General features: G+C 40.0%; 1 protein-coding gene and 1 pseudogene across 3 annotated transcripts in view; one reads left to right on the top strand and one right to left on the bottom strand.

Moving 5' to 3' along the window:
* TENM3 (teneurin transmembrane protein 3) overlaps nucleotides 1-23,465 on the bottom strand; it is a 1,324,874-nt gene that overhangs the window by 626,899 nt on the left and 674,510 nt on the right. For both annotated transcript variants that reach the window (XM_082237150.1, XM_082237146.1), the window contains exon 5: nucleotides 4,354-4,512. The gene's annotated coding sequence lies outside the window, so the exon portion shown is untranslated. The remainder of the gene's footprint in view (nucleotides 1-4,353; nucleotides 4,513-23,465) is intronic.
* LOC309541054 (elongation factor 1-gamma pseudogene) lies at nucleotides 10,041-10,769 on the top strand (annotated as a pseudogene). Its single transcript has one exon. The product of its transcript is annotated as an elongation factor 1-gamma pseudogene (transcript).

Genomic DNA, 23,465 nt, shown 5'->3' with positions numbered 1-23,465 from the left:
TTTTTTTGAACACATTGACTTATGGTGTTAATTTACCTGCATTAAATGGTCTGAGAAAGTGCCCAAATTCATTAGTGAGTATGAAGACAGAGCAAAAGGTAATGATAATGTCAGACTAATTAATTCAGAGTAAAATAATGTGAGGTTGTCAACGACCCTTTAGAGAGTAGACGGTCAAAACATGGACACACTAGAAGAGAGCACTAACTGGGTAGAACCTCGTCACCTCCAAAATATTATAATTCCCAGCATTCTATGTAGTTTATCACTGAGTCAAGTGAGATAGCACTGCATTGATTTGACATTTGGAGGATTACATTTATGCTGAGAAGGCTCACAACTATTGTCATATTAATGGCTGCATAAATGCTAAACAATTATATGCTGCCAGGGGAGTTTTGAGAATGCATGTGCTGCAGTGCCAGCTTATGGGAATTTGGCACAATGTTACAATTCCAACTCTCCACCTGAGAATAGTACCAATTTCTGTATAACCACAGATTCCCTAAACGAGAGCATATGCACTGGGAAATCATTTAGATCTTGCTTGATATATAGCCAACAAAACAAATAGCTGGCTTTTTCAGCCTCTGGACATTAAAATCTTTCTTATCAAACTAGAAGCAAACAATGATGCTTCTTTCTGATCTGGATATAGGTAAACCTCATACCCTTAATCTTTTCACAGATACTAGTGTACTTTTAACACACTGTTGCCTCACCAAGATCCAATATTGCAAATTTATGAAGTCTCATCTCTGTCTGCTATGCATAGGATTGTCAGATTTCTAACCAGCCACTGCTTTTGATGAAAGAGATGGCAAGCCAGAGCTTCATCACAGCCCATTTCTGATCATTGCAGATTACACCGCTGAAAAAGGCACAACCATAGAGGCCAACTGGAAAGTTGGCAAGCCAAGCTGTAGGTTTTTTAATCTTCTTTTGTAAAGGGTGTTGTGCTTTGGTTTCTGAAACAGGATATATTAGTAAACTGCCCATAGTAATTCATTTTAATTGTCAGTTTGCTTAACATAGTGAAAAGAAAGCTGGTGAATCCTAATTTTTTATTCAAAACTGGTCTTTAAGAGGCAAAACAGGTACAAAGATTTATCAGTGACAGCTTCCAGAACTTCCTCTGATAAATAGGAACACTCAGATGGTATGAATTCTCAGTTAATCTGTATACTTGCATTTTTCATACTCCTAAAGATTTCTCTTGAAGGAAGCATCATATTTGTATCCTTCAAGTGTTGGTCCCACAGTTCTCCTGATGTGCATTAAAAAAAATAATCATTTGGCAAAGCATAGATTCTCTTAACTAAAATACTTCCTTCGTGTGCTTGTTCAAAGCTGCCAGCACAGAAAAGCATCAAGCCCAGAGTCCTACTAACCAAAATAAATGTTCTCTTAAATAACAAACAGCAACATTTCCTTAACTAATTTACAGGGGCAAAGGAGCTCAAATCTCACTGTGAAGGTAGTGTGATGTCGCTATGGGGCTGTGAGTTAAGGGGGGTGGCGTAATTCTTCATTACTGCTAATGGGAACTCCTCCCACCAAGGCTCATATCAGGGTTGTGTACTGAAGATACTCACTCCTATCTCAGCGCGGGGAGTGAAGCAATAAGCCTCTCCATACCACATGCATTCACAGTGATACACAAGTTTCCATGCACGTTAATGAAAGATAAGTTACGTATGAACAAAGTCTTCTTGCCTTCTCCCTCCCATTTAAGCTCTGGCTTGCCATCTCTTTCATCAGAGCGAGGTTTCTCAAGCATCACTTCAGATCAGATTTTCCAAACTACGTACATTCTTCCCCCAGGCCAGATTAGGAAAATGATTCCCCCACCCACACTCTCAAAATTATCTGATATGAGCTGAACAATTCAGTCCTGTCTTGGCTGCAGAATCTGGGGTGCATGGTTATTTTTAATGTGAAAGAATGTGAGTCAGGCAGGAAAGCGCAAGCCAAATATATGAGTTAGAGCTAACAATATTCAATTATTGTTAGCGTCTTCTATAGGATTTCAAAGGTATAAATATTCTGCCCTCCCCTCCCCTGCACTGAACACATCACACTTAAATTCTACCCTTCTGGTACCTCTAAAAAAAGACCCCAATTTTTTAATTTATCAAGAACAAGAAGCCTTCTAGGAAATCACAATCTCATCAGTGGAATGCTATAAGGACACAAGTTCAAAGTGCCAAACTGGCACTGAAATTCTACCAGTTAGACATGCTTATCACTGAGAATGTAACATAAGGCACTGGGAAAATTTTTAGTGAATGAAAAGAAATGTCAAAACAGAGGAAAGCAAACACCGCTTTTAAGATGATCTTAAGTTATTTAGACAAAAGCACAAAACTGGACAAAAGCCATTTTCCCAGACCAAACAGATTATCTTTATAGCTGGAGCTGTTGCTTAAGCCACAGAGAAAGTTTTAAGTAGGCATGTTTTGGATTCCATCCATATTCATTCTTGATTGCTTCCAGCACTCACCAAACTCCTTTTACAAATTTTCTTTTCTACCAAGTATTGCCTTGATACAACCCAGCTCCCTCTATCATATATTTTAAACCACTGTGTTCCAGCTGGTATAATGATTTCATCCTCACTGCATTGCACCACAGTCTTAATCTTACGTCTAGTTAAATTTAATGAATGCCGCCCAAACATTCTTTAAACAACATTTACAACAAGAAGATCAAAGTGCACTATAAAACTGGACAGTTGGTCCAAAACGAAAAGGGAGAATATTATGCAAATACACTTTATAGACATTTCAAGCAATTCATCCTTAGGTATTTTTTGAATTATTCATCAGAAACAGACTAAATATTTTGCAGATTTAGACAAACTTATCTAGCCAAAAAAGAAGATGTTAGAGAGCTAGAAACATATCTGGCACTGCCAAACACATGGGGAATAGTTCAGTGCCAAGAAGCCCCACATGCCACAGAGCTTCTCCTACAAACGTATCATCTGCCTGTAGAATCTCACACCATACTGGATTCCCAATTAAGCCCGCACACCTCAGGGCTATACTGCAGGCAGTGTTTCTACCCAGGAAAGACTACACTGCTCTTGGGCTCCAACTGGATGAGCATGTGAGGGGACAGTACTTGGGAGTTGCCTAGCAATTGCAGCATATCCACTCTTTCCTATACTTCCGGCATCTTGCTTAGCCTGCTCATCTGGCAATTTCAAGAACGAAAATAATCTTCTCCCTTTTGCTCTGAAGAATTTGTCTTTTGTACGGTAAATTATCCTGAGAGTCTTGAATAGACTTTGGCCACATAAGTACTGCTCTTGTCTGCGGCCATGAGGCAGATACCAAATAACACCCAGGCCAAAACAGAGCAAGAGCTAGGTGGGCCAATTGTCATGTGCTTACAGTGTTGAGGGGGCCTACTCAGAATTCCCTTGGGAGAGGCAAAGGGACCCTTTGGTAAAGATTATTGAACATTGTATGTGTGTGTGTGTGTGTGTGTGTGCGCGCGCGCGCGTGTGTGTGTTTGTTTTGAAATGGGACCTATATTTTCCACTTGACCTGGGCCTATTACCACCTTTGCACAGCCATGATAACACCAGCTATTACATGGCCAAAATGATCTATGTCACATGACCTCCATACCACCTAGATAATAAAGCTGTTTTGTAAGTCATCCAGGTGGGATATGCAGGTATGTGAAAGTGACACCCTGCAGGGTCTAATGAGGTAGCAATTTGTTATTGCACCAATACTACCCCATATTTCTGCCATTTTGGGGGGCTCATATAGCTGGATGCTAAGCTTACCATGCTCCTTCAAATGTGTCCTTACACACCAAGCTGCAAAAGATGATCTACATCCAGCAAGCACTCTAAGTTATGTCAGTGAATTTATGAACATAACTCTTTGGGCCCGAAAGAAAAGTACTTTTAAATATATATCTAGACTCATTTAATCTGTGTCATTTTGGGTGATTTCAGCAGGACCTTTGAGGCAAGTGACATGGCCTCTAAACTCTTACAGAAATTATCTGTAGTTAAGACTAATTTTTATCCCCACCTAGTTAAGATAAAGAAATGATTCAATACAATTTAAAATCAACTAGTGTTGCCAAGTGATTATTTGTATAATGTCACTGATTTGTAACATTTTGCTGCCGGCAGTCGTGATATGTGTGGTGAGTAAGTGGCTGTATTAAGATGCTAATATTTTTAAATAAAAAGTAAAGTGAAGAGAAAGTGAAGAGAAAATCTGTCTTCTGTAGAAACATATGTTCAGTAATCTGGAAATATTTTCCCCCAAAGGGAAAGCACACAGGCATGCTGAAGTAACTTTTTATGCTGGTCTGTTCACTTACCTCCTCCGATGAGTCGGTTGTGGAAAGATTGCGTAGATGCAAAGCTCAATTAGTGTAATTTATGTATCCTTGGATGTCAATCACTGCTGTTGAGAGGTGGGACTCGCAGGGACCCTGTGCATTAATTAAGAGCTCATCTCTGCAGAGTTCTCTTTCCACCTAAGGACGAAAAAGTAAGTTTTAATTAGATTCGAAAAGACAGCATGTCACAAGCAAAATAATAAAATTATTTAGCTGAAACTTCAATAAGGATGAGGAAGAAAACATTATTAACACAAATACCATGTTAATGCAATGAATCTCCTGCTCATATTCAAGTGCAATAGCTAAAGAAGTAGTTTCTTCATATGAAGTTAATTTTGCCTGAAAGCATTTGTGTCTAAGTTCTATAGTAGTACTCATGTTTTCACTGGCTAGCCTAGATGCCAGCTTTATTATTGGGCCCCTGCCTAATTATTGATGCTAAGCTGATGCTGATTGAGTGCAATTACACTGCTGTAGTTTGAGGGTATTTCTCTCTGATGGCCAGCTTTTTCTTTCAATGCTACCCTGAGGCTGAATATGCAATGGGCAAAACAATGCAAACTCAGCAAAGGGGAGTGAAGAGACTTGCACAACACATCCTTTTCATTGGCTGAGTGATGAACGAAATGTGCAATTGCTGGCTGGCCCTCAAAACTCTGGCACTCAAGAGAGGTTGGAAACTAGCTGGGCTCACCAGTGTCAGCTGCTTCAGAGACGCCTGTCTCTTCGAATGGCCTGTGTGAGGGCTATCAACTATTCTGCTTAGGACTCACATGGGAAATGATAGCTAAATAATTGATTATAACATTTATAAATTGAAGGAGGCCAAACAAATTTTAAAAGCTGGTCCAGACTCTAGAAAATAAACATGTCAGCTAATAGCTCATATGTAGCAAACAAGAGGGGTGGGGGGAGAAATTAAAATGCATTTACATTTGGAAAGAGAGGAACAAATTCTTCAGTCACTGGCCAAAACCAAACTAAACCAGGGGCATTAAAAGACCTTAAAAACAAGAAGAGCAGTAAGAGTAAAATTCAGGAATAATAATCTGGTAGTTAGAAGTAAAAGAGGATTTCAGCCCTGAAATATTACAGACAGCTGAGAACAGAAGCCAAAGTACACAGTGTACCCTTTACATGACATAATTAATAATAATTATAAAGGCAGTTGTTTCAGGGAGACATAGTCAGAATGTGGAATAGATTAACTAGCTGCCCTAAAATAACAGAATACAAGTTTTTCATTGCTATTGTATTTCACAGTCAAACTAGTAAAAAGCAAGGATGTTTTGGGAAACATGGCCATTGTGTACATTATAAATTTACTACCTAAAGAGTGTACCAGATATATACCAAATAACAGCTGCAGAGCTGACAGAACAAATGCAGGTACTCTGTGACAACTCTTTCCACCCTGATAGTAAGGGTCAGGCTGAAAAGTTTGTCCATTCCCAACCTCACTCACAACCCCCACCTTTCCCCAAGTCAACTATGGAACAGATCTTTCTAAATACATTTTCAGAGATGTGAATGTTTTCTGGGGGGACACTTTTATATTATTTATTTATTTCATTAAAATTTATACACTGCTTGATTGTAAAAACCTCAAAGCGGTTAACAAAAGATAAAACAATAAAATCAAGAAAGATTTACGACCCTACTGTAAAACTTAAAAAAGTTAAAATACTAAAAGAAGATAAAAATTACCTCAACTTTCTAAATATCTGAGTACACTAGCCTAAACAGGAATGTTTTTAGCAGGTGCCAATATTTTTACATAGTTTCCTGATGGACTTAGTGCTCAAAATGTGTTTGGACTGAGATTTATACTTCTTGGATCAATGTACCAATCCACCTGCAGCTTCAGGATTTTTCTTGATCATCTTTTCCCTCAAACATACTTTCTACTAAATTACCTAGGACAAACGGTAGGCAAATGAGACTATAATTTTCTGGCTCCCTCCTAGACATCTTTTTAAAAAATGGGTGTTACAGGCCAAGGTTGGTGGTAAGTCTTGATATAACTTGTTCCAGGGGCATTTGAGTGGATGGATCGGAGTACAGAATCTGCTTGCCTCTCACAGCAGTTCCTCTGCCATTTCCACCAAAAGTGGTGGTAAAATTTAAATCCCTATTCAAGCATTCTTAAATTCTACATGCGGAAGAGCTGTACACTGAATGTGCTAGTCATGTCCCATACACCCTGGTTTTCTGGGCTGAGCAATCTGAAGGGGGGTTGTAAGTATTTATGGCTGGATGTACTTCCAGTCCTCCACATGGCCAGGAGCCCTCACAGCACCAGGTTCCCAATCACAGACAGAACTGGAAGGTATGCTCAAGCCTTCCACTATCAGAATAACATCTTGGGCTCTTACCCTATTTCTTTTATCACCAATTTTCAAGTAATTGTAGACATAGCAAAAGTGTTCAGCGATAGGGATTGTGTTGGGGTCAATTTCACCACTTGGACCTATGAATGCAATTTACACAAGGAATCGAGACTACAACAGATCCTATGAGTCCACATGTAGACCTTTAAACTTTCCCTAGGAGTGGATAGCTCCCAGTTTCGGGGCTGGATGTGACCACCAGGCACGCACGCAAGAGTGTGGTGATACACACTGGCATGTAGCTCCTTGGGCTTAGAGTGAATGTGGGCCAAGAGTGAGTTAGCTAAGAGTACATATGACCCTTATATGTACTAAAACACACACACAAAAACACCTTAACACTTTTCTGTGTTACATTGAATAGTTACTAGATGTCTGAAGCAGAAAGCTGCAGAGACGAGAGTTGCAGTCCCTATTGAAGGAAAATTTATACTTTGCGTTGGAAATAAGGGATATATGGTAGCTTACTGAGCTAGAAATGAACTGATTTGTTTCCCAAGCCATACAAGGAGCTTTGAAACAAGGAATATCAGATTTCTACTTGGCAGCAATGGCTGTTACCATATTCTAGGGGTGGCCAACTCCCAAGAGACTGCGATCTACTCACAGAGTTAAAAACTGGCAATGATCTACCCCCTTTTGGGGGGTTCAGGTCAAAGTTGTTGAGTTTTTTCAGGGAGGAAGTAAAATGTTGAGCTTTCTTTTAGGGGAGCCACAGTTGTTCAGCTTCTTTGGAGGGAGCCAATGATCTACCAGTGATCTACCGCAGAAGTCCAGTGATCTACGGGTAGATCACGATCTAACTGTTGGACAAGCCTGCATTCTTTTCAATGCTTTAGAATGGAAAGGCTCAGAACACGAACTTATAGGTTTTATTGCCCCAAACCCATTCTAAACTGGATACAGTTGGCTTTGGGGATCTTCAGGGATGGTTCAGAATGAGCTTTCCTAGTATCATCTATCCCTCCCTGCCTCCATTTGCACAGGCATTACTTCCATGTATATAGCTTGGATATCTGCATGAAGTTTAATAGAGACATATGTGTCTAAGATGCCTCTGAATACTAGGGGATCTGTGTTTCACTGTTGAGTCTTGGGTATGGAGCTTTTAAGCGTGGAACTGCACCTGGAAAGAGAGGGGCAAACAGTAAGTATGGATAAGCCCTGACACACCCACAGTTTGTTATGAGTAGTTAGCATCCAGCACCTGGTTCCCTATTGCAGTTCCGTGTTGTGTTAAAATTAATAAATGTGGTCCAGTTCATCCAACCTTTGTGTCTAGCATCCTTATTTCTATGTGAGGTCACAGAAAGGATGTGGCTATTGGGAATCAGTATCCCAGGTAAGTGAGATAGGAAATGGCACACTGCTTTTAGCTCAGTAGCAGTTTATAATCATAATTCTGGATAAGACCAAATGTCCTGGTAAGGAAAGTATCTTAATGTTAGTACATGTCCAGAGTGCTTCAGCTCTCTGGAAATAAAGGCACAAATTAAATGCAGTTTTTCACAACTGATCTAGTCCTGATCTACTCACAATTACCAACAAAGAACAAAACCTTGTTTACAGCTATAGCTTGATTTGTTCATGATAATCATGCACTGATTAACACAGGTAAATACAGGGGGTTATAGTACAGTTTGAGAAAGCTCTAAATCTCAAAGACTTAAGAGGGCTTCAGATGGTTTCATCCCAGGAGTGGTCACATTCAAAACAGAGAGTGCTTCTGAATAATTAAGGCCAACTGGGGAGAAAAGTCAACCACAGGAGCAGCCTTTCGGAGCCAAATGGAGTTTCTGTAACCTGAAAGATTTAGTAATCCACAGCCTTGTTGTTCCTTACATAGGCAAACAATGAGGTGGAAACATCCAATGATCCTGGTACACAGCAACCAAATGTTTGGAGATCTATGCCTTACTTCCACACTATTTCTTGACTGCAACAAACTGAGTGACACATACCACCACTGGAAACAAAATGGTGCAGGGAAAAACAGAAGGGTAGCTCTCTCTAAAATGTTTTTGTGTACCCAATATCCCTTTCTCTAGCGCCTGTGATTTTCTTTACACACAGACACGGTAGGTGGTTTTTATTTCAACGTGGAAAGGTGTGCCAGTGGTTTGTCATTTTAACTTATATTGAGAGCCTTGTTATCTGCAGCTTCCTGCTAGTAATATTTAGCACAATTCATGTCAGTTGTATCCCTTGATTAAGAGTATGACAAGAATGAGAAACACATCAACCTGCAGAACCAACAGAAAATCTTTGTTCTTCTAAACAAAGATATGAATTTTATAACCATTTAAACTGCTGTCATTCCACAGGGGACAATGTCAAAGTCGGAACCAAGTTACGAATTACACATTAGCAGCAGGTTGCCTTTTCAGCCCTTCCCTTCATGTTTCCCTCTGAACCCACACTCTGAGTTTTGGCTTTGGAAGCAAGCCAGAAAAACAGAGCTAACTTAAACAATAAAATCTCGATGATCTACTGAACTGTAACTGAGATTTGCGACCTGCTTTGAGGCGAATCAAATCCAGCAACAAAACTCCTTACACACGGCTATCAGCAAGTGCCTGGCAGAATGTCAACACAGTGGTACTAAATATTCTAAATGACTCATGCTGGGAACCATTGGACATCATGTGCTGCCATGAAATAATTATAAGAAGTAGATGGATTCATCTCAATGTACTTTTGTCACATGAAAGAAATATGCCTACTAGCATATGTGTCTTGACCACAGAAAATCCTTGTGTGGTACAATAGATATTGTAAATCCTTTCATACAAAAATAAGGAACATTGAGAGATTTGATAAAGCAATGGTTGCCATTCAGAAGTATTTGAATACATGAATGAAACATTTTTGGGGAATGATTACTGCCATTCTCTTCTCATTATATCATTTTACTAGGAATTCTCCTCAGTTTTTTATTGGAGATCACAGTATTCTATTCATTCCTATCTTCCTGGAACTCACTAGTGTAGCCTGACACACCTTTAGGAAACATTGCTTTTAATGACATTTAGAAAGAAATGCCACAGTGTGCTGCACTTTTTCATGCAAGACATTTCCACCCTTGGTACTGTGATGGCTTGCCCTGCTCATACATGATTGACTTGGGGCAGTAATGAGCAGTCTGAGCTGAGGCAAAAGTGGAGATGCAGTGGGAGGAACAAAGTGAAGGCATTTGTGCAAACCTCTCTTTATTGCTCAGTGGTGAGCAAACTGGACCTAAAAGTACTTTAAAAGAGCAGGAAGTAGTCCTTTCCTCGCTAAGATGGTGGCAGCCGGGACTCTTTACACCTACCCCGAGAACTGGTGGGCATTCAAAGCCCTCATAGCTGCCCAGTACAGTGGCGCCAAGATCAAGGTCCTCTCCACCCCACCACAATTCCACTTTGGGCAGACCAACAAGACTCCGGAGTTCCTGAAAGGTTCCAGCCTTTGAAGGGGACGATGGATTCTGCATGTTTGAGAGCAATGCCATTGCACACTACGTCAGTAATGAGGAGCTGCGAGGACTCACCAAGGAGGCAGCTGCCCAGGTCATCCAGTGGGTGAGCGTTGTGGGCAGCGACACTGTTCCTCCTGCCAGCACGTGGGCTCTTCCCCACACTGCGCATCATGCATTACAACAAACAGACTACAGAGTATGCCAAGGAGGAAGTGAAGTGGATTCTGGCCCTCCTCGGTGCCCATTTGAAGACCAGGACATTCCTGGTAGGGGAATGCATCACACTGGCTGGCATCACAATTGTCTGCATACTTATCTGGCTTTATAAGCAGGTTTTGGAGCCATCCTTCCACCAGCCGTATGAAAACGTCAATCGCTGGTTTGCGACCTGCATAAACCACCCTCAGTTCAAGGCTATCTTGGGAGAGGTGAAGCTGTGCGAGAAGATGGCACAGTTTGATGCCAAGAAGTTTGCTGAGAACTTGGCACCAGCAACGCCAGGTGCATCTCTGGCATTTGGGTCTTCCGTGGGCAGGAGCTAACCTTTCTGCTGAGCCCCGACTGGCAGGTGGATTACGAATCCTACACTTGGCGGAAGCTGGACCTGGAGAGCAAGGAGTGCAAGATGATGGTGAAGGAGTATTTCCTGTGGGAGGGTGAGTTTAAGCACGCTGGCAACCAGGGAAAGATCTTCAAGTGATGCGGCCAGAGAGCTGGCGAGGGGGGCGGGACTGTTCCCAAAACCATGGACCTAAGGAAGGGCGTTGTAGTCTCCAAAGGAGCAGTGAGAGCTCCTGCCACCATTAGAAACAACTCAGCAAGGAGAGATGTCATGATATTCAAAGATGTGAATTTAAAAACCTGAGTGTGCTAGTAAAAAAAAAAAAGAGCAGGAAGTATCTTCTGACTTGCTCTGGCCTATCAAGGTCACTTCCATAGGTGGTGGAGATTTGTCCCCTGAATTTCTGTCCTTGGTCTGAACTAGACATCTCAGTCCCTCCTATATATCCCTATGGGAAAATCCTGGCAACTAGCCTTGGGCATAAATTTACATCTTTGCCCTGCTCTTTTGACACTTGAGAGGTATATTTGAGAACCCACCCTATTCTTGTGATTGTAAATTGCTTTGAACAGTTTTTAATATTCTATTTTGAAACTGCTGTTACGTGCCCTGTGACCTTACAGTGAAAGGTGGGTAAGAGATTGAATTAATAATTATAATGATAATAATATTGCTTTATGATGTCTGAGATGTTAAAGCTGATTCACATAACTAATTGGGTGCTTGAAGAGTTGCCATGTTGCACTTAATATCCATCTGATAATAAAATATAAAGCGCTCTCACTGTAATACAATGAGTGGTATCTAAGTCATAGAGTAGGTTCATTTATTTCAATGGGTCTACTCAGAGTATAACTAACATTGGCTACTGTTGAATCACTATCCATGTATCTGGGGGGAAATGCTGAAAATCTGAAATACAACAAACATATCCTATTTCTGAACAAGACACTAATGGCTTCTATAGACTTGACAGCAACATACACAGAGAATGAGAGAAAATATAGTTAGCTGGCTTGTGTACAGGTGAAAATTATGCTGCATATTACATGTGGAAATGTCTTATGGACAACAATTCTGGGATAAACAAAGACAGCTCCTGAATTTATCAGTACTGAAACTACTTTGTATATGATTCTTTGGCAATCAAGAGTACCCACATGGTGGCTGGAAATCATTAATCAGGCGACCGAAGCTCAGTGTTTTGTGCTTGTCAGACAACAACCGCTGCTGACTCTAATGAACAAAGAAAGAGGATGCTCACTTTAAAATAAGGATGCACCTGTATGTGATAACTTCAGCTTCAGCATTTTGCTATCCCAGACTCCCCAATTATCCTTTCTATTTGTCACACATTCCTCACCTATCCCACTTTTATATTGTAACTTAATTTGTTTTGGTTGTGCAGACATTCTAACTCCTGATTAGAAAAAGAAAGGCAAAATAATAACTCCGTGGAACAATATTGCCTTACCTGCATGATTAAGAAAAAAAATAGATTTTATATAGTTAACTCTATAGAGTCCAGTTCAGTGTCAAGTCTGAGTGCTCTTTCCTCATCCTTCCACTCCTTCCATTACTTGTCATATCCAGTGCAAAGTTCCCAGCTTGAATTAAGCCATAGTTCCCTGTTGTGACTGTTTCTTCCACTGCCACATGTCAAACTTCACCTGACAACAGGGCTAGTGCTACAATGAGACAAAGGAGTAGCAAATTGGTGCCCTCCTTAAGCCCAGATCTCATTATCACTGCTGGGAAAGTAAACTAGGAAAAAGGAGATCACTGTGGGAAGGCTATCCCTTCCGGGAAGAGTTGAAGCTAGTGAACCTGTTGCTAGTAAGGAACTCTGTACCTGGGCCTCTAGAACCAATGCTTGTCTCAGAAGTATTTCCAAGCTATGAAGATGCTCTTTCAAGAGGAGCACAACCATCATCCACCTGTGCCATGTCCTTTTCAGTGTATGCAATGTTCTAGGAAAAGATTCATGGATTTCACACCTCACAAGTCATCTCTGCAAATTCAGAATGAATACGGGTGTTACTTGGGCCAGGACTCTTTCCTATATAACATTCATGTTAACCTCAAAAAGAAAAAAACCAACCCTGCTTTACACAGACATTAAGAAATACAGAACTATGGAAATATAAAAATAGGGGAACGACTAAGAAATTGAAGGAAGGTCATATGTGTGCTTTAAACAAGGAACAAAGTGTTAGATTCCAAGCATAACAAGCCAGTTACAAACACATATCTCATCATAGGCTACTATCCTGTGAGACTTAACATTTTCCAATTTCTAACTTCAACACTTTCATTAAACTAGTGCCAAATACCAGAGAAGGTTAGCGCCCCTCCCTTTTCACCCAGACATAGCAATGGTAACCGTGGAGTCCAGTTTGAGAGGGCTGGCAGGAAGCACAGTGAGCAGAAAAATGGATAGTGCAAAGGGTAGATACCCTGCAGCTGTGTACCTCACCTCTATACATGGTTTTGCTTGTCTATCCCATGGCAACTCATTTGTCTGAGTGTGGCATAAAAAAAGCTGTTGACAACTGTTGTGAAATGGCCTATCCAAGGCACAGATCAGGGTACAGAGCACAAAGGAAGCAAATTACCACTCAGTAGGCAGGTTCCCGCACATAACCTGGCTGCTGGCCAAGTCTCCTTTTATTAGTATAAGGGTCAGGTTTATTTCAGATGTACAGTGAGGCATCTAGTAGGGAAAAAAATTGCCTTTAAGATGTGGGCTGCTGGCTCAAGCAGAAAGGGATACAATGCAGGTGCCATAAACTCATAAACTTTTTTATTTTGGACAATGAACAATACAGATAGGAATAAGAAGAATAAGGGATACTGGTACAAATGTTAAGGAAGTACATTAATGAATACTTAATATACATCAATATAAATCTACAAGGAAATTATTTCACAAATTGTAAGGAAAAGCCTTGGAAATCTCAGAATCAAGTAGAGGGGAAGCATGGTGTACTGACTAGAATGTTAGACTAAGATTAGAAAGACCTATATAGTGGTACCTCCGGTTACAAACTTAATTGTTCCGGAGGTTCTTTCTTAACCTGAAACTGTTCTTAACATGAGGCGCACTTTCGCTAATGGGGCCTCCCACTACCACTGCGCCGCCGGTGTGTGACATCCGCTCACATCCTGGAGCAAAGTTTGCTACCAGAAGCATCTACTTCCGGGTTAGCGGAGCTCGTTGCCCAAACCGTTTGTAAGGAGGACGGTATGTAACCCGAGGTTCCACTGTGTTGGAATTTCCACTCAGCCAGAAAGCTCACTGGAGGACCTTAGACAAGTCTATCTGAACAGGCTACCTCATAGAGTTGTTGTGAATATGAAATAGAGGTAACTATATATATGCCAACTTGATCACCTCAGAAGAAGGAAAGAAGTAAGACACTCAAAGACTAATAAATGTATCATTTTCAAGTAGTAAATAAATAATAAGGGTCAATTGGTTTGGTACTGTTCATCATCTACACACAAATGACCTAGATGAAGTAGATTAACAAAATTTGCAAATGATACAAAGCTGAAAGTAATTACTAACAACTTTGAAAATAGCCTAGAAATCCAACAAGATCCTGACAGATTTGAAAACCGAGTTGGGAACTTCAAATATAAGAAGGACAACTGTCTAATCTACATTTACATTTAGAAGTACAGCTTCAAACAGGTGGAAAATATTTATATAAATAAGCAGAATCTAACAAGACGTAAAGAGGGACTTAATGCATGACTTGTTTTATTTCATTCAGAAGCCATAAGAAAATACAACTTGGAGAACTGCCCAGGACTAAGGTATTAAATCACTCTGAATTAAGACAAGTATTTAACTATATCCATTGGAATGATTAAAAGAAGAAGAAACTGCTTTGAAGAATGCATTTCTTTCAAGTCAGTATTTGGGACTGTTCTGGGTGTAATTTATTCTCCTTAAATAATTTAAAGATTATTGTCACTTAATGGCAGGAGAGGTCCCTCTTATGGGCAAAGTGGGGCATAACCCTGCCAGGTTTCTGACCCCCCACAATCCAAATCTCCAAAGCCAAGGCTTAGTCTTTTTCTCCAGCCTCTTTCTTTCCCAGAAAGTAAAACAGGGAAAGCCCTTTGTTTTTATTGTAAAACTATGCAAAAGTCTCCTTTTACCTGTTAACTATGGATCTAAGGTAGGACCTGGCCCAATGATTTTAATTTACAAGAAAGGAGATTCCAACTAAACATCAGAAAGAACTTTCTGACGACAAGAGCTGTTTGGCAATGGAATGAACTCTCCTGAAAGGTGGTGGACTCTCCTTCATTGGAGGGTTTTAAGCAGATGTGGGATAGTCATCTGTCATGGATACTTTAGGTGAGATTCTTGCATTGCAGGGGATTGGACTAGATGATCCTTGGGACCCTTCCAACTCTACAATTTAATAAATCTGTCATCACCCAAACTGAAGAACTGACCCAGGAATGTATAGGCAATGATGGAAGTTGCAATGGGTACTCCCAGAATCCTAGCAGAGTTCCTACCAATGACCAGGGCTCAGATTACTGGCTCCAGAATTCCCAGGCCTTTGCAGAAAAAGACACTCCAGCAGACTCTGGGAGAACCTGTCTCCACTACAGTGGTACCTTGGTTCTCGAATGGCTTAGTTGTCTAACAAATCGGCTCCCGAATGCTGCAAACCCAGAAGTAAGTGTTCCAGTTTGCGAACGTTTTTTGGAAGCCAAACGTCCGACGCGGCATCTGATTGAGTGCAGGAAGTTCCTGCAGCCAATCGGAAGCTGCACCTTGATTTTCAAATGGTTTCAGGAGCCGAACGGACTCCCAGAATGGATTAAGTTTGAGAATCAAGGTACCACTGTACTGCCATATCCTGAAGTGAATCACAACTTGGATTTGTGGGTTTTTTAAAAAAAATAAATATATATTTATTGAGACCAGGAAGTTCACAATACGTCAAAACTAAAAAGAAAAAGAAAAAAAAATACAAGAAAACATCAAGAAAAGCAAAAACATTTAAAAAAACACATCTAATATCTCTATATCTCTACCTTTCATTTACTTGTATCATTGACCTCCTCGCGCCTCCCTTTTTTGTATTCTTGTTCAATTAGCTGTTTCAGCAAATCCTTTCCATCTTTCTCAATTTTTGTTCTATAATTTATTTTAACACCATCTGACCTTAAATTTTACACCTTTGACCCATTAACAATCTATTTTTACTTAGTTCTTTATAACATTTCTGCTGAAGCCATGTAACTTCATTCCAGCATCCTTCTAACATTCATTAATTTTACAATATTTCTGTATATATACTTTGAATTTTTTCCAATCTTCTTCCACCGACTCTTCTCCCTGGTCTCGGATTCTGCCAGTCATTTCCACCAATTCCATGTAGTCCATCAGCTTCATCTGCCATTCTTCCCAGGTGGGTAAATCTTGTGTCTTCCAGTGCTCTGCGATGAGTATTCTTGCTGCTGTTGTAGCATACATAAAAAAAGTTCTATCCTTCTTTGGCACCAATTGACCGACCATGCCCAGGAGAAAGGCCTCTGGTTTCTTCAGGAAGGTATATTTAAATACCTTTTTCATTTCATTATAGATCATCTCCCAGAATGCCTTAATCTTTGGGCATGTCCACCAAAGGTGAAAGAATGTACCTTCAGTTTCATTACATTTCCAACATTTATTGTCGGGCAAATGGTAGATTTTTGCAAGCTTGACTGGTGTTATGTACCACCTGTAGATCATTTTCATTAAATTCTCTTTTAAGGCATTACATGCCGTAAACTTCAAACCAGTGGTCCATAACTGTTCCCAGTCAGCCATCATAATATTATGTCCAACATCTTGTGCCCATTTAATCATAGCAGATTTCACCGTTTCATCTTGAGTATTCCATTTCAACAGCAAGTTATACATTCTTGACAAATTCTTAACTTTAGAATCTAACAATTCTGTTTCCAATTTTGATTTTTCCACCTGAAAGCCTAATTTTTTGTCCAAGTTATATGTCTCCATTATTTGGTAGTAATGGAGCCAATCTCGCACTCTATTTTTTAATTTTTCAAAGCTCTGCAGTTTTAATCTATCTCCCTCTTGCTCCAGAATTTCCCAATACTTCGGCCATTTGGCCTCCATATTGAATTTTTTCTGAGCCTTTGCTTCCATTGGTGACAGCCATCTCGGGGTTTTATTGTCTAACAGGTCTTTGTATCTTATCCAGACATTAAACAGTGCTTTCCTGACAATATGGTTTTTAAACGCTTTATGTGCTTTAACCTTGTCATACCACAAATATGCATGCCAACCAAATACATTGTTAAAACCTTCCAAATCCAACACGTCAGTATTTTCAAGAAGCATCCATTCTTTCAGCCAACAAAAAGCGGCTGATTCATAATAAAGTTTAAGGTCTGGCAGGGCAAATCCACCTCTTTCTTTAGCATCAGTTAATATCTTAAATTTTATACGAGGCTTCTTGCCCTGCCAGACAAATCTAGAGATATCTCTCTGCCACTTCTTGAAACAGTCCATTTTGTCCAAAATTTGCAGTGTTTGGAACAATAACAACATTCTTGGCAATACATTCATTTTTATCGCAGCGATTCGGCCTAACAACGATAACTTCAAATTTGACCATATTTCTAAATCCTTTTTCACTTCAGTCCAACATTTTTCATAATTATCCTTAAATAAATTCACATTCTTAGCAGTCATGTTAACCCCTAAATATTTCACTTTCTTAACCAGTGTCAATCCTGTCTCCTTCTGAAACTTATCTCTCTCAATCTCAGTTAAATTCTTCTCTAGAACCTTGGTTTTCGTCTTATTCAACTTAAAACCTGCTATCTGACCAAATTCTTGAATCAGTTCTAATACTCTTTTGGTGCTAGAATCTGGCTCCTGTAAAGTCAATACCAGATCGTCAGCAAATGCTTTCAATTTGTACTGTTTGGCTCCCACTTGTATACCTTTTACCAATTGGTCCCTTCTAATCACATTTAACAAAACCTCCAGGACTGATATAAAAAGCAATGGAGAGATTGGGCAACCTTGTCGTGTTCCTTTCTCAATCTTAAATTCTTTCGTCACTACATTGTTCACAATTAATTTAGCTTTCTGTTCTGAGTAAATTGCACCTATACCGTTTCCAAAACTTTGACCAACCCCCATCCCCAATAAATTCTTCTTCATAAAACTCCAGGAAATGTTGTCAAAGGCTTTCTCCGCGTCCACAAATATCAAAACTGCTTTGGTATTAATCTTCACTTGTAGTTTTTCTAAAATGTTAATTATATTCCTCGTATTGTCTGACAAATGTCTGCCCGGGAGAAAGCCCGCTTGGTCTTTATGGATTTCTTCTGCTAACACCTTTTTTAATCTTTTAGCCAAAATGTCTGCAAAAATTTTATAATCCACATTAAGCAATGATATGGGGTGGTAGTTCTTGAGCTGTGTCTTTTCAGTCTCTGTTTTCAGTATAAGTGTGATGTAAGCTTCCTTCCACGACTCTGGTGCCCTTTTCCCTTCCAATATTTCATTACAGACTTCCTTTAAAGGTTGTATTAACCATTCTTTCAGAGATCTATAATATCTTGAAGTCAGTCCATCCGGTCCTGGAGATTTACCCAATTGCATGTTCTGAATGGCCCCTTCTACTTCCTGTTCCGTTATTTTGTAATTCAACATTAACTTGTTTTCTTGGGAAATTTTTTGTAGTCCATTCCTTTTCAAAAATTTATCGATGTCCATTTCTTTCTGCTTCTCCTGTGTATAAAGTTGTTTAAAATACCTCTGGAAGCACTTTCTAATTTCCACTGGATTCTGTATATTCTTTCCTTCCACTTCCAAATTCGTAATGGTATTAAGTTTTTGTCTTTTTTTCATTTGCCAAGCCAACAGTTTCCCGCACTTATTTGCCGATTCAAATGTATTTTGTCTCATCTGTTTAATCTTCCATTCTATTTCCTGATTCATCATTTTCATATATTGTACTTGATATAACTTTATCTCATTCAAAATCTCCTGCAACTTTGGTTTCACTCTCAATTTCTTCTCTCCTTCCTTTATTTTTTCCAGGATTTTGTCTTTTTTCTCATTTTGAATTCTCTTCTTAATTGCATTCTGTTGTATCAAAAATCCTCTCATGACCGCTTTGCTTGCATCCCAGATTACTCTTTTTTCCACAGTAGTGTTCATATTTATCTCAAAATAGTCTCTCAAAGTTTTTTTGGGCCTTCTTAGTAAATTCTTCATTTCTAAACAAGGTATCATTCATCCTCCATCTAAAGGAACCAATTGGCGTCAATTTCATTTCCATCTTCATGGCATTATGATCGGAGCAGGTCTTAGGACAGATTTCCACTTTGCTAGTCTTTGGAGCCAGTCCTTTGGTTACCCAGATTTGGTCAATTCTTGTCCATGTCATTTTAGCCTCAGAAAAGAAGGTTCCCTCTCTTCCCAGGGGGTTCTTAGTTCTCCAGATATCAACTAAGTCCATATTTTCAGTCATATCAAAGAAAGTTTTTGGTAATCTTCCATCCTTGGTAACTATCTGTCTTTGTGCCTTATCCATATTTGTAGACACTACACCATTCATGTCTCCCATCAAAATCATATTGTAATCCATATAATCCATCAGAGTCTCATGTAACTTCTTAAAAAAATCCAATTTTCTTTCATTTGGTGCGTAGATGCCTATTATCAGGAATTTTTCTCCTTGCGTTTGAATTTCAATTGCAACAAATCTTCCTTGATCATCTTTAAATATAAATTTTGGTGATAGGCTCTCCTTTGCATAGAGGACCACTCCTCTTTTTTTACTTTATCCGATGAGATCAATTCTTGGCCTAATCTTTTATTGTTCAATAACTTCCTGTGTAACCTTGTCACATGTGTTTCTTGTAAACAAATCAAGTCCAAATGCTCTTTTTTCAATATATGAAATACTCTCCACCTTTTTTCAGGGGAGTTCAGTCCATTCACATTCCAACTCAAGGCCTGCAGCGCCATCATGTACCCCCCCAACTGCCCCCAAAGCTTGCTCCTCTTCTGTTGGTGGTGGTGTTGGCACGTTCACTGGGGGGTCCAATCCAAAAGATAATGTCGATATGTCCAACGTTCCCCTGTTTGGTGATCTTCTCTCCAATGCTCTGATCCTCTATCTGGTGATCTTCTGTCCAATACCGTTGGCTCTTTTCCAATTCCCTTCTGCAGATCTTCTTCGTATTTAAACAGAAACTTTATTTTATCTTCTACTGACCTTATTTTTATTTTCCTTCCTTTAAAGCTGAAGGATAGGCCTTGAGGAAATTCCCACCTGAAGATGATTTTGTTCCTTCTCAGCAGGGCAACCAAATCTCCAAAGTTGGACCTAAGGTCCAGAAGATGTTTTGGGATATCTTTAAATATTTCCACTCTTGACTGATGTATTACCAAAGTCTTCTCATAATGCCAGCCCAAAATTTTATCTCTCTCTTCTTTAGATCGGAGGGTAATCAAACAGTCTCTTATTCTGTTCTTCTCCTTCTTCCCTCCTCTTCCAAATCTAAAGGCCCTCACAATTCTGAACTCCTCTTTTCCCAAAAGTCTGCAAATTCCTCCATGAGATAGTATATCAAGCAGTCTTTTTCCAGTTCAGGTACAGCTCTAATCCTCAAGTTTGTCTGTTTTTCCTTGAGCTCAATCATAGAAAGCGCCAACTTATGGTCTTCAAGTTGCTTCTGTAGATCTGGGACTCTCTCTGTTTCCAGCTGAGTTACCTTCGCTTCCACAGCAACAACCTTTTCCTTAACTTCCTCTGCGATCTGTCGAGTTGAATTAGACTCCTGAATCAATTTCTCAATATCTCATTTTTGGGTTTTTTTTATCTGCTGACAACAGATGCTTTGTTTCAACCCCTTTCGCAAAATTTCAAAATGCTTTTGCAAGTATTCAGAGCGCAATCCTGCATATATTATGGAACAATCCCCATGAAATTCAATGGGGTTTATTTCTGAGTAATGTATTTCTGAGTTTTTTTGGCATGAACCTACAATTGTGAAAGCAAGGATCCCTTCTGAACCAAGGTAAGATACTTTAATGCTAAGTGTTAACAAAATTGCGACGTTTACGATTCCACTATGTCTTTGCAGAGGAGGATAGGGACAGAACTGGAACATGCAGGGCCACATCTGTTTCTCCCAGCAGAGTAGCAACTGTAGCAGCAGAAACCCCTTTGGAACAAGGAAAATACATTTTAGGTGCTAAATACTTCTACAACTGTATCCCTTAAGTACCCACTGTTACTTTTTCAAGGGAAAAGGATGGAGACCTCCTTGCAGCCACACCAAGTCTAGGGTCCACCAGCCTCTACTGCTTAATGAAAGACAATGGATCTGGAATCAAAGGTTTCATTGATATTGTTAGGCTCTCTAAGTTATGCCTATTCTATTTGTTGTTGTTAATTTTATTTTATTGAAATATTTTTTACGAACATTTGATGAGCTTTAACTGGACTATTTCAACAAAGTATGCAAAGAGAAAAAGAACAAATAAAAAGTTGCCTTTTATTCTAAAGAAAAAAGAAAATGTAGATGAAAGATACATAACCAATGCAATTATTTTGCTTAGAAACCCAAACCATACCTCTGTAGTAAGTGTAGATTTCCCCAAGGTGTTAATATCTCTTATTGTTTCATTCTGTTTGTTAATTGTTCTTTTAGGAGCCATTAAATTGTAGTTGTTAAGAGTACCAACTGTTCATTAACCAAAGAAACGACTCTGGACTTCTTCCTAGTTGAAAATATGTATAATGCTGCCAAGTCTGAATGTTTTCGCTAAAATCAATGCAACATAAATTTCTATATTATTTTCTGGCCAATTGTATTTTTAGAGGCTTACAGCACAGTGGATCACAGAAACTGCATTTCCAGAACTTTGTGTGAAACATGAGTTTTCATCAAATCTATACCCTGCACCTTCATTCTTACTGAACTTTGCATAGTGCTGTATCCTGTTTCCACTGGCTTATTAGTACTACATGTGCTGCATCTAGCACATGGGCATTCATGAATAGCTCAATCTTAAGGCACAGGATCAGATAAACAAATAAAAGCTTTCCTGTAGCTCCATTGTTCCTTGCCTTCAGTACCTTCACAGAGTACTGTTTCTTAAATTTACCCCTGTTTGGATGAACTTGTGTACTGCCCACCATGTTCCACCCAAGAGCATTAATTTCATGCAACTTCTAAACACTTCTAATATTTCATGACGCAAGACTCTAATTCACTGAAGCTCTAATTCCTGTTAGTGTTTCCAACATACACATCAAGCCTTCTGAAGAATGGTTGAGGGAGTTGAGTATGTTTAGCCTGGAAAAGAGAAGACCAATAGGAGATATGATAGCCATCTTCAAATATCTAAAGGTCTGTCACATGGAAGATGGAGCAAGCTTGTTTTCTCCTATTTCAGAGTGTAGGCTTCAGGTTACAAGAAAAGGGACTCTGACTAAACATCAGGAAGAACTTCCGGTGCTGCGCGATCGCGTTACAAGCGGGGGTTTCACCGAGAGGGAAACCCCGGGCTATTTTGGAGGATAGGGGGTGCCTCAGGGCGCGGAGGCCCCCCGAAAACGTCTCTGAAGGGTGTTCAGAGAATCTGGTTCCCGTTGCGACGGAAAGCAAGCGGCTCGGCTGTCAGGTAGCCCCAATTGGAGCGAAGAGTACGGCGGTGCTGCTTAGCGGTCGAGGGAAGCCATTGCCGACCTCCACTTAGCGAAGCCCCGAGCTTGTTGCGAAAGCGCTGCGCTCTCGCACAAAGAATCCCGACTCAAAGAAATATAACTTTTGCGAAAAAACCAACAAGGAAGTCGGGAGGAGAACTGTGAAACAATTGGAGTTCAGCCTGAAAACGGAATCAGCTTGGCACAGCGCGACTCCTGTGCTGGAGAAGGTGAAGTGAGTTGCCTTGGCGGACACTTTGTTTCTTCCCCTGCTTATCTCCCTTACTAAGTGATCTTTGTTTAGAGACTTAATATCAAAAGACTGTGGGAGTAAGAGGGGAGACCAGGGATAAACAGTTGCAGCTGAGAGTCCTTGAGGAAGCGGAGGTAGAAATAGATGAAAGGAGTACTTCTCCCTTCCTTTTTCGAATTTAAAAGATAAAGAGAAGACGTACCGGAAGAGAAGGCTCCATTACCATTAAAGATTTCGGAGCGTGGTGGACTGAGTGAGAGTTTAAGAAGAAAGGAAGATAAAGAAAAGAGTGCAATTACATCCACTCCCGCGGTGGGGGAAGATATATATATATATTCTGGTCTTATTGCAAATACAATCCCCCCCTTCTCTATTTGCCCTCCAGGAGTGTTGGGAGGATAAAAGAGATCGCTTTTGAGAACAGGATATTGCCACACCTTGGGAAACAGAGCGATTTGGAAAAGAGGCGGTGACCCCTAGTGGCGAAACCAAGACTAATTGACTCATAACTCATTTGCTCCCCTCTCCTGTCTTCTTACCTCCTTCTCTCCTTCTCTCCTTCCTTCTTTTTTTTGGTTCTGTCTTACCCCACCCCATCTAGCAGAATTTGAACTGTCTATGCATTGGACGGGGGAACTGCTCCGGGTGGGAAAAAGATCTTGTTGGGCAGTATTATAAGATTGATAAATATTTGAGCAGAGATTAA

This window comes from Podarcis vaucheri (genome assembly GCF_965113315.1).
Source record: "Podarcis vaucheri genome assembly, chromosome: 9".
NCBI lineage: Eukaryota > Metazoa > Chordata > Lepidosauria > Squamata > Lacertidae > Podarcis > Podarcis vaucheri.
Note: the sequence above shows the minus strand (reverse complement) of the source record. Positions and strands in the feature narration are given on the sequence as shown.